At 34.8% G+C, this 12659-nt stretch overlaps 1 long non-coding RNA gene across 1 annotated transcript in view; it reads right to left on the bottom strand.

Annotated features, from left to right (window-relative positions):
* The window catches only part of LOC141622777 (uncharacterized), a 31384-nt gene that overhangs the window by 18003 nt on the left and 722 nt on the right, over positions 1-12659 (bottom strand). The window contains exons 3-4 of the long non-coding RNA XR_012533096.1: positions 12126-12184; positions 11958-12037 (exon numbers count right to left, since the gene is read on the bottom strand). This is a non-coding gene — a long non-coding RNA (uncharacterized LOC141622777). The remainder of the gene's footprint in view (positions 1-11957; positions 12038-12125; positions 12185-12659) is intronic.

The following is a 12659-nucleotide window of genomic DNA, read 5'->3' as shown; positions in this document are numbered from 1 at the left end:
AATTTCTCTTTTTCTAGCTTAAGGTAACATATTTCGAGTTACTCGACGAAAGATCGTCACATGCTTTGTTGTTTTTGGATGTTTTGTGATTTTTGGTTTGAGTAGAAATTTTCACATGTTTAAATTTGATGCATGCATGCTTAATTTATGCCTTTTGTTAGTTTAAGTTAACAAAGTTGAATTGGGAACGATTAATTAGTGTTCAGACGATGTTATAATGAACAAAAATGGAAAAAGAGAGGTGTAGGGCGGCAAGAGTTCACCAAATGACCAGCCGGCAGCCCACGGTGGCCCATGGCTGGCCCGGGTCGGCCCGTTGCTTGTTTCGCGGTTTTCCATGCATTGTTCGTCATTTTAGGTTCATTAATGATATAATTAGAATAAGTAATGTATGGGTAAACTTTTGAATTAAATCAAATTAGTAGTAAAAATTATGTTAAAGGTAAAAATTATATTTATTTTGGTAGTTGCTCATGTTAGTATAGGTTAGAAAATGAAATTGTAAAGATTAGGCTCAGAATGAATTATATAGCGATAATTGTAATGTTTTGTTGATTGTGCCGAAAACTGAGCCTTAGTCCCTTTGATCGATGCGATGTCGATTAATTGAGTGATTGGTCACCGCAATTTAACCCGCACTGTCCGCAGTGGGGTTGCGGGTAAAAATTCGGTTGAATGAATTAGATAATCGGCCTTTTTCTTGCTTTAGGCCATTTATTATATCTCTATTTCACATGTGTAGTTAGTTGAATTTAAGTAGTTTCTTATATTGTAAAAACGGCCCTAGATTCCCCGAAGCCTTTAATATGGTTGATATTGTTAGAAATGGAAATTGGTATTGAGGATTCTGTTGGTTTATCTGCTGAATAGACATTTATATAGCCTTTCACATGATAGAATGTTAGCATTTAGGTTGGTAAGTTGGACTTTTTGTCCTCTTATGGTTAAGTGAGTGTCTTACTTGTCTTGTGTGGTGTGGGCTAAAGTATTCAAGTCGGGACTAGTGGGACTAGGTCCTAGGTGAGTATTTCGGCCTTCATCATAGATAGGTCTTTATAGTCTCTGACGAGTATATGTTCACTGCTTAATAGCCTTTGTGTTCCTGACTAGTGGATTTATATCCAAGTTGGGGCATGACCTCGTTACTTATTTTGATAGTAAGTGGTCAGCTTAAGTACTAGCCAACCCTATGGTGGACTCCTTAGGGTACTCACTTTGTTTTAGAAAAATTGTGAGTCTTGGGTGCGGTGGTGTGTATCCGCATGTCTAGGTCTGCGCAGATTTTAGGCTAGGGTTGTGTTGTGTCTTGGCCATGTTTTATTAATATTAACCGCTGAGCCAAGATACCGGTTCGATTACCTTCCCTACCTCGTGGTATAGACTCGAGTTACAGAGTGACTATTGACGGTACTAAGAACTTATGCCTGTCTTTGATATATTGCCCTTTCTTGTTTGATGATTCTATGAATCATAGAAGGTGAGATGCAAGCCGGCTATGGTTGATAGAGTTTGGATTACTACTTGTTATATTTTTCACATGATAGTTTAAATCAGTCAATTTAGCATTCATATGTTAGGATACTTGGAAATTAGATTAAATTTTCATATAGTTTACATGTTCATTACATGTTACATTGATTATGACGATTCGTGGCTGGGAGGACTCGAAGTTACTCCCCACTGAATTGTGGCTTTCGTGTTTGTATAAAATGCGATTGACAGGTTGTTGATGCTTTGTTGGGGTCACAGACGAGCTAGTGAGCATAAGGAACCTTGGACCTAGTTTTGGTTTTTTTTTCTTATAGTAAACCTTTTAACTTTTGGTTTTGTATATAATTTGAAGGGACATATGTCTCCCTTTTCTATTTTGGGTTTGTATCATTACATTTTCTTATCGTTAGCTATAGCATGTAAATTAGTTCGTTAGCAATGCAGGTTTTGGCACCCGCCTCTTGGAAATGTTGGAAATGTTGTGATTGGTTTAGAAATTTTTTTGAAATTACAGGTTTTTATATAGTTGGACCAATTACAAACATATCCTACCAGTTTTTCCGTAGATTTTAGGTGTTATTTATCGCGTTATTTAAGGGTGTCACAACGTATGAATTAGCTAGGCTAATAAACCGACATTGCAAAACTATAAATAGGCAATGGTATAAGCTCATTTGACACACATTTTGGGCACGAGACCAAAAATGAAGATCATTACTAGTTAGTTCATAGTCAATATGGTAGCTAAGGTTCGGTAAGGGAATAAATGTATGAGGTATATTTCCTACCCCTTCGTCTTAAGTTAATATAATGAGTAAGTATATTATCATTATAATTACTCAACTGATATTATAATGTACGTGAATTATTGTTTATGTGATAAAGTTATGATATATTTGTATATTTTACGTAATGTGGTTTACGTGAGATATGACTGTGGTACTATTTGTGTTAATAATTAACGTTATAATGCCCACATGATAATATTAATGTTAAAATACCATTGCTAAGATGTACATTTGGCCAATGTATCATCCGGGGATATTATTATTGAAAGGGACCGGACCACATTATTATTTTATCCCGTGTACATGGACGTGAGCTCTGAAGTGAGCTCGGCAGGGGGCTCGGTAATTGGCTCCGCCCCGTTATATCCGGATAAAAAGAAAGAAAAAGAAAAAAAAAAAGAAAAAGAGAAAAAGAGAAAAAGATGGTTATCCTGTGTACACGGAGGAGGGCATAGCCTAAGGGAGTCTCGGCTCCGTAATGTGGCCCTGTTCAATAATAATGACCCGAGTTATATTAATTTGAGTTGGAGGTTATGGGAAATATACTCAACCGGTGGTTGGTTGACCCTTTATTTTATTAATCTTTTTCAGGTACAGGAAACAGGGAAGAGCACGAGTGAGGTTGACGCAAGAAAATAGAATAAGAATAATATATCATAATAATATAATCTTATCAATAAGACTCATTACTAGTTATTTGGTTGCACTAAAGAATAATGTAAGCCTTGTATTTCTCTATACGGGGAAATACGGCGGTAACGCTCTGTAATTTCCGCTGCTATTAATAAAATATACCATTTTGTACTTCTGTTGTTTACGGGGCGTTACAAAAGTGGTATCAGAGCCTAGGCTAAAGAATGAAAAAAAAAAATTATTTAATAAATTATATGAATAAAAAAAAAATATAAAATGACCGAGAGATGGGTAGATGTCCTAGGAATCATGGTTAGCTTATAGGATTTTATCTTGTTTATTTGCTTGTTAACTTATGTGATTGCCTTATTTGACTTAATGGTATTGTTTATGTGTCCTTTTAGTCTTTATCGTTAGTGCACTATTTGATATGGTCCTAAGGACATATCTTTCTATATATGTGCACACCTTTAATATCATAGCTTACACAAGTAAAAGAAAAAAAGTATAAAGAACTACTAGCATGTCACAAGATTAGAGACATTAGAGGATGCGTGAGAAACAGAGTCTAATTCCATAAATGCAGAGTGAAATAGAGATACTATACTTTAGTCATTTAGACTCCCAGATCATGAAAAATACAGTATTATAGAGGTATGATAAATTTATTTTAGTGCCCGACATTAATGGATATAGTCCAAAGTATAGTGCACTAGATTTACTTAACGGCAGCGACATAGGAAATGTCGATATAGTTTATTTTGACTAAGAAGATGTAATATATGCAGGATAAACTGAGTTAAGTGACTGTCACAATTTTTGAAATCATGACTTGTATAGGAAAACAAATAAGAGTTTGTCGTATTTGTTATGGAAGAAGAAGGCTGTGCCTAAATTTGTGGAGGAGTGAGAGGCAGAAGTTAGGAGTGTAGAAAAGAAGTTAATAATGCGATTTTTATTTGATTGGAAAAGAGAGCGAACAAAAAAAAAAGAATTGAGTAGGATGGACTCAATGTAAGTACATTTATGGAGTTCAAATTTTAGAATCATTTATATGGTAGACACAAGGAGGAAGAATTTTAAAATTTGGATTCGAAATATTGTGGTTTCAAGCTAATATATTGAGGATGTTAGAAAAAAAAATATTTGGAGGTTTGAAGGTATAAAGTTTTAGGGGCTTGCAAATGTTGAAGTGAATAATTATTTCAGTTATGGAGAATGTTGGATTAATGTCTTTGGAGGTCATTAGTGAGCATCACAAAGTCTTATTAGAGTTTTGAAGATATTGTGGATTGAAGACTTGGATGATATTATTAAGGAATTTATGGCTAATGGAGTTGTACTTAAGTCGTTTGGATTATGCTAATGAGATTGACATTGAGTTACTTAGGGGTAAAAGAAAAGGATACAAATATTTTCATGTTTTAATTTGTATTTTGAGAATGACTGTGATTTTGGGGATTGAAATTTGGAAGTTGTTGGTTGTTGATAATAATTAGGTAATATGCTGGTGATAGTGAAAATTTGGATTATATTGTTTTGCTTAAAAAAAAGTATTAGATTAGTGAATAAACTTTTTACAGGTTACTAATTGTGATTAAGATGATAACTAGATGATGATATCAGGTGATTACATTAATTATTTCATGGATCTATAGATCGAATAGTAGACATTATTGAAGATATCTTGTGGGATTAGTGGTGTATTAGGCATTACTAATGTGGGTTACTAAGGAATTGTGGATTAATGGAATATTGAGGATTAGAGTTATAATGTTTTAATTGGAGAACATTTGAATATTTCATGAAGCCCAAATTGAAAGAGCCCAGTTGAGATGAGATGGTCATTTACTGTTTTAAAGTATCGATGTTGAAACAGTATTAGCATAAGACAATATCGTAATATTTTTTAGTTGAGATGTCAACTTGGGAAAGGAGCCTAAGTGGTCCGAGAATCTCAGATCGTTTAAGAAATCCGAGGTTCGATTTCTAATAAAAGCAAAAAAAAAAAAAAAATCCAATTTTTATCTTTTTAAACATGATTCACATGTGTACTTTATTTACTAACAAGTTATTAAGGCGATAATAAAACTTCTAAGAATATATAAATCACTAGATTAGTAACATGATTAATAATATCAAAGAGAGGATTACAAGCAATAGTTATTTATTTCGTAAGATAAACTATAATTATTGCAAATACCGCTACTAATACACATATTAGTATCATTAGCAAGCTAATGAGTGTCTTCACTTCATTAAGGGACTTTGTAACGGAATTATAAAGCTCATTGGAGGAGATATCGGGTGACTTATTGGATGAATTACCGGATGATTTATCCATAATTTAGAGAGAAGATTTTTATGAGATGATGGATAAGAAGTAAATGAAGTTAGTGGATAAAATGGTTAATTTTGTGGTGTTTATAGAAAAAAAAATATTTAGAAAAAAAAAAAGTATCGGTAGGCACTGTACTACTGTAGCGTCAGTGGGTACTGTTGCGTCAGTGAACATAAGAGTCGGTGGAACCGTAAATAAGTAGACAGTCTATTTATACAGTCAATAACTTAAGTTATATAGAGTGATAATGTATAAATTAGGAAAAGGGAGAGGAAATTGGTTTGAACTTAATATTCAGTGCGCTTATTTCTAGGCATAGAAGCTAAGCTATACAGTGACGCCTCTAACCAGAAGTGAGTTTATTCTTGGACAAACTAGGAAATACGATTGAATATTTATTTAGACAAATGAAAATGGAGGTTCATATGAGACGAGGTAAACATGAGATGAGGTAAAATAGTCGAAGTTTCTCATGGATTGTAATATATGAATTCAATACCCCATTTGTAGGACATATGTGGTAGTAGAGGCACTTAGTGGTAACTGTTTTATAGTTTACCTATCCCTAGTTAGAAAATTCGGGATATGATGACAAAAGAAATTAGATTTAGTTAACTAGTATTGCATATTTTGAAGATTTTAAAAGATATGAGAATAGAAAAAAAAAATTAGTTTGACTTATTATGTATGATGATGGATATTATGATTGTGAGAGCAATGAGTACAGCCTTATATTAGTACACCTTTTAAGGGAATTAGTTGTATAAAAACATTTGACATATGTGATGACATCATAGGAAGGTACGAGATGTTAGAATTTGTCACAAAATGTCTAGCATGTCAGCAAGTGAAAATGAACATTAAAGGCCGGGAGGAAGTTACAGCCTTTGGACATTCCATCATGGAAATAGGAGTCGATAAGAGTGAACTTTGTGACAGTGTTGCCTTTGACACCAAAAAGAATGAATGAGATATGGGTGATTTAGACCGACTAACCAAAAGGCACGCTTTTTAGCAATCAAAAACCACGTGGAACTCGGAACAGTTGGCAAAGAAATATATAAAAAAAATGGTTAGATTACACGGAATTTCCAAAACCATCGTATCGGATCGTGACACAAACTTTTTAGCAAAATTTTGGAAAAGTTTTCAAAATGCCCTAAGAACTCGTTTGAACTTTAGCACCGCTTTTCACCCATAAACCGTTGGACAAACAGAGATGTTGTGACCCAATTTGATTAGTTAAGTGTTGATGATGCCCTAAGACAAATTAATCTCATTGTTTATTTAATTGGGTGCCTCTTAAGTTTTAATCTTATAGCTCAAGGGCTCTAATTGTCAAAGAAGATTGCACAAGGATGATCAAAGATGAAAAATGTCATAGATTGAGTCACAATGTTATAAGAGATCATTAAATTTGAGTTATTGTCTAAGTACAAAAAGACAACTGAGTAGTCCACTGTGACTTAAGAAGACTCGTCTTTGAAAGAAACATTTCGAAAATATTTTAACTCTTGAAAATGGCTTTTCAAACTTTCAACAAACCTTATACACTTCAAAAAAAAAAAAAAAAAAAAAAAAAAAAAAAAAAACTGGTTTGCTCATTTAAATTGAGAAGGAAGTTTTTGATTTCTTTGGAAAAGCGTTTGCTTGCACAAAAAGACACTTACCAAAAATGGGTTGTTTATTTTTACATATTTGGCAATGTTTATGGTTCCCATGAATACCACAAAATAAGCTCTTTCTGGAACAAAAACTTAACCCATATTTGTTAGAATGTAAGCAACAAGATTACTTGGAGAAGTAACCTATATTTGTTAGGAGTATGTGTTCTGAAATTCCAGGGGTCTTGAGAACGACATTTGCCCTTGATCGAGTTTCATATAATAGTTATCATGCTAGTATTGAAATGACTCATTTTGAGGCTTTGTATGGGAGAAACTGTATATCTCCAAAATGTTGGAGTGATACTGATGAATTAAGGGTCATTGTACCATATTTGATTCGATAACCCATGGATAAAGTGAAAACCATGCCATAGAAAATGAGAGCTGCTCAAAGTTGTCAAAAGAGTTATGCTGGATTTAAGAGACGACTAGTGAGATTTCAAGTAGGTGATTTGGTTTTCCTTGAGGTCACACCTACAAAGGGGTTTAGTAGATTCGAGAAATAGAGAAAGTTGAGCCTAAGATATATAGGACAATTTGAGATAGTGGAGCGAGTTGGAATGTTGCATATAGACAATCCCTTCCAATAGAACTTTCTAAAATCCATGACGGTTTTCATGTGTCACTCTTAAGAAAGTATATCCCCGACCCTAGTCACGTCATTAACTTACCTCCAGTTCAAGTTAGGGATGACCTACACCTAACCTACAAAGAGAAGCCTATTCAAATTTTAGATCGCAAGGAAAAGACTCTTCGGAACAAGTTTATTCCACTAGTAAAGGTTTTGTGGTCACATCACGATGACACAGAGAGGCAACTTGGAAAACAGAACAAGAAATGCGAAGCCGATATCCTTATTTGTTCCAATAAGCTAAGGTAACAATTCAAGTTTCGAGGACGAAACTCATTTTAAGGGGGGTAGAGTGTGATACCCCGAATAAAATTATATTAGTTAATAGATTTAAGTAAATTATTCATTGAAAGGGGAAAGAATTTTTATCAATGTGGAGTTGAGAGAGTACATAAAATAATATGGATCCCACCCGGAGGGAGATGTTGACCCAATAAAATTCAAAAGGCATAATAACTTAGTATAAGTAAGACCTTAGAATAAGAATAAAATAGTTCGGTTGGAGTCCGACTCAATTATAACTTTACCCGTAGAATTTTTTACTAGACCTATCTCAAAGAAAATAACGCAGAAGATAAAATATCTAAGATATTTACAATTTTTACATCATTTAATGAAATTAAGCACATTGCAAAATTGTTTGAGGAAAATGTTTAATAATATGTTATGATGGCAAAGGTCCCACGTGTTGAGCTATGTAGTAGCATGGCAATAGTTACATTTTACATGGTGAGGAAGATCACCACGTATGAATTAGCTAGGCTAATAAACCGACATTGCAAAACTATAAATAAACAATGGTATAAGCTCATTTGACACACATTTTGGACACGAGACCAAAAATGAAGATCATTACTAGTTAGTTCATAGTCAATATGGTAGCTAAGGTTCGGTAAGGGAATAAATGTATGAGGTATATTTCATATCCCTTCGACTTAAGTTAATATAATGAGTAAGTATATTATCATTATAATTACTCAACTGATATTATAATGTACGTGAATTATTGTTTATGTGATAAAGTTATGTTATATTTGTATATTTTACGTAATGTGGTTTACGTGAGATATGACTGTGGTACTATTTGTGTTAATAATTAACGTTATAATGTCCACATGATAATATTAATGTTAAAATACCATTGCTAAGATGTACATTTGGCCAATGTATCATCCGGGGATATTATTATTGAAAGGGACCGGACCACATTATTATTTTATCCCGTCTACATGGACGTGAGCTCTGAAGTGAGCTCGGCAGGGGGCTCGGTAATTGGCTCCGCCCCGTTATATCCGGATAAAAAGAAAGAAAAAGACAAAAAAGAGAAAAAGAGAAAAAGAGAAAAAGATGGGTATCCTGTGTACACGGAGGAGGGCATAGCCTAAGGGAGTCTCGGCTCCGTAATGTGGCCCTGTTCAATAATAATGACCCGAGTTATATTAATTTGAGTTGGAGGTTATGGGAAATATACTCAACCGGTGGTTGGTTGACCCTTTATTTTATTAATCTTTTTCAGGTACAGGAAACAGGGAAGAGCACGAGTGAGGTTGACGCAAGAAAATAGAATAAGAATAATATATCATAATAATATAATCTTATCAATAAGACTCATTACTAGTTATTTGGTTGCACTAAAGAATAATGTAAGCCTTGTATTTCTCTATACGGGGAAATACGGCGGTAACGCTCTATAATTTCCGTTGCTATTAATAAAATATACCATTTTGTACTTCTGTTGTTTACGGGGCGTTACAAGAGGTTTATATGAAACAACCTGAAGGATTCTTCTCTAAAAATGGTGAGCATTTGGTTTGTAAGCTAAATAAATCCATATACGGTTTAAAACAAGCTTCCCGCCAATGGTATAAGAAATTCCATGAAGTTATTTCTTCATTCGGTTTCGAAGAAAATATAATGGATCAATGTATATATCTTAAGGTCTGTGGGAGTAAAGTTTGTTTTCTAGTGTTGTATGTGGATGATATTTTGTTAGCAACCAATGATAAAGGGTTACTACATGAGGTGAAACAATTTCTTTCAAGTAATTTTGATATGAAGGATATGTGTTTATGCTAGCTGATGGAGCTGTGTCATGGAGGAGTGTTAAGCAAACCTTGACGGCTACTTCTACTATGGAGGCTGAGTTCGTATCTTGTTTTGAGGCTACCTCACATGGTGTTTGGTTAAAAAGTTTCATATCTGGGCTTAGAGTTATTGACTCTATTTGTAGGCCGCTGAGAATGTATTGTGATAATTCAGCTGCTATGTTTATGACTAAGAATAATAAAAGTCGAAGTCAAAGTAAACACATCGACATAAAGTATCTAGCCATAAAAGAGCGTGTTCAGGAAAAGAAAGTGATCATTGAACACATTAGCACAGAGTTGATGATTGCAGATCCCTTGACTAAAGGCATGCCAATTAAGACTTTCAAGGATCATGTAGTGAGAATGGGACTTGGTTCCATCATGTAGTACATTCATTAAGTTTTTGTAAGAAACTTTTATTAAGTTGGATATTTTCTCATTTGGATTTATATGCGCATATTCATTAAAGTTATGTTGAGAAATATCACTTTGTTTGAACCTCGAGTAAACGTGGAGTTTACTCATTAAGTTAAATATGTGTGGTATGAGTGACTTGATATATTGTGATACATTAATTCTTGCTCTAAGAGAATTCGTCGCCATGATCCATATGTTGTGTCTCTTGTTAAATGGACCAAGTGGGAGAATGTAAGATATTTCCATAAATCAAATAAGTATTATATTAATATTTAATTAAGTTATTTTATGGAAATTAAGTTGGTCCATTGTATGGTGGAATTTACCTAGGATTCTGTTTCCACTATTGTCTCCCATAACTTACCACTCACAATTTAGGAAACTGTTCAGTTGACTCTTTGATGGCAAGAGTCTATATAAGGGGAACATATTTATTCTGATTAAGGTTCACCAATCCTAACTCATTAAGAAAATACACCATCTAAATTGTGAGGCTGAGGGTTTGGAAGCCAAGTCAGATTTGGGGCATAAGAAATTGGGTTATTCATTAAGACGGATCAATTATTTCAAGCAATGGCTGGAGGTAAGTAATCGATCTCTTTTATCGCTTCCGCATTCAGTTTATACATGTTCATTATGAGACTAGAACATGTTAATTTTAGACTATAAAACTTACAGATGACGCACCCGGATCAGTCTACCATATAATTTTCCAATCAATTATGTCTTCTAAAACCGTCCAACTCGTGTATTATAACATTTAAGATAGTTAACCAACATCCTAAACGAATGTGCTATAATGAGTGAGGTTATCAGTATCCACTAATAGACACCTATAAGTCTATAACAACTTTTGGTGCCAAATGGGTTCCCAATTTAACCCTCTAAAGACTAAACTTACTTCGACCCATACTGCCTCTACCAAGTAAATGTCTTAAATGACGTAATCGTTGTTTAATAATTCAATCAACCTTTTCACACTGGATCAATGGCAATCACTGCAGACAACATGCACCACAAGGGTGCTTCTCGGCAAAAATCAATCGCATTATAAGACAGTGCTTATGCAACCATTATGGTAGTCTAATATAACTTCCAAATTCAACAGTTTGGAAATATTCCGGGAAGACCTAGTCAGACTGGAGCACACTCAGACGTGTGAGACTGCCATTTTACTGCCACACGGAGTGCTCCATCTTGCGGTGTTTCGACCCAATACTCCCCTTACTCGGATGTTTCGAATGTTTAACATAGGGCAAAACACCATCTAGAGTAATCACCACACGAAATATACACCCCTAGATGCTTCTCAATAATATCAAATCCAATTTGACATAGGCGTCATGTGAAGTCGTCTGAACTGTCTTCTAACCTTCACATTTAGTTGTGTGGAACTAACCTCGGCAAATGTGTTATTATGAGTTGAGGTTATCATAGATTATAAACAGCCTAGTATCACCTCAACCTCGTACCGAGACTCATTTTTTGTCTATAAGATGATTTTTGACCTAAACACCCCCGATGGAAACTTAATGGTACTCGTACACAATATGCCTAACTTTAATGTCGTATATTGGATAAAGAGCGACTTTTAAGCATGGCATCTACACCTTAAGAGTGATATCTTCACATCTATCTGTAATATTAATGCTATATGATCGTTCCTCATTATAGTATCTCTCCTTTTATCATAACATTCTCTTAACTTCAGTTCCTTTGCCAAAAAATGAATAATACGGAGTAGCGATCATGCATCCATTTCCCAAAGTTGATTGCTTTTCTTGTAATAATGTGTTTGAAAAACTTAATATGGATGATATGTGATGTTGGCCTAAATACATAAATTAAGCAGATAACAGAATTAACACGAGCGGCCTCAGATAGGTATAAATAAATACTTACCGAATTGTCATTCGGCAACCTGTTAAAGATCAGACTTAGTGAGATCTTCAATAGAGTTTCTATAATTGGTAATCAAATCCCTGCCATGGTAAGAAAATACCCTCGTAAAACCGCAGCATATAAAGCTATTTAGTTGCAGAAGAACAAAGATGAGAAGCAACAACCAACCTCCTTTGATTGAGCAAACGCCCGCTTTCTTCCAATTTGCTCTTTTGCCCTTCAACAGTCTGCAAATCACACATTACCATTTCAAATACAGAAAATTTTCCCTTATAATCCGATATCAACAACTTAATCAAAACCAACTGAAATAAGCAGAATATCCGAGTGTTGGGCCGTGAAGCATTGTCACATTCAAAAGATGAGTGTGGCGGAGATGCGCATGTTGAGGTGGATGTGCGGACATACAAGGAAAGATCGGTTAAGGAATGAGGTGATTAGGGAAAAGGTAAAAGTGGCGCCAATAGAGGACAAGATGATGGAAAACCGACTAAGATGGTTTGGCCATGTGAGAAGAGGCACACTGTGGGCCACGCAGGTTAGGAGGTTGGAGACTTGGAGAACGAAAAAAAAGTCCTGCAGAGGCGAGGAAGACCGAGACGCAGACATGGTTGAGAGTGATAGAAGCGCGATATGAGAGTTACGGGGGCGAGGAGAGTATGGTGACGGAGAGAGCGCATGGAGGGAAATGATACATGTGGA

This window comes from Silene latifolia, chromosome X (assembly GCF_048544455.1).
Source record: "Silene latifolia isolate original U9 population chromosome X, ASM4854445v1, whole genome shotgun sequence".
Classification (NCBI taxonomy): domain Eukaryota; kingdom Viridiplantae; phylum Streptophyta; class Magnoliopsida; order Caryophyllales; family Caryophyllaceae; genus Silene; species Silene latifolia.
This window is presented reverse-complemented; position numbering and strand designations above follow the sequence as displayed.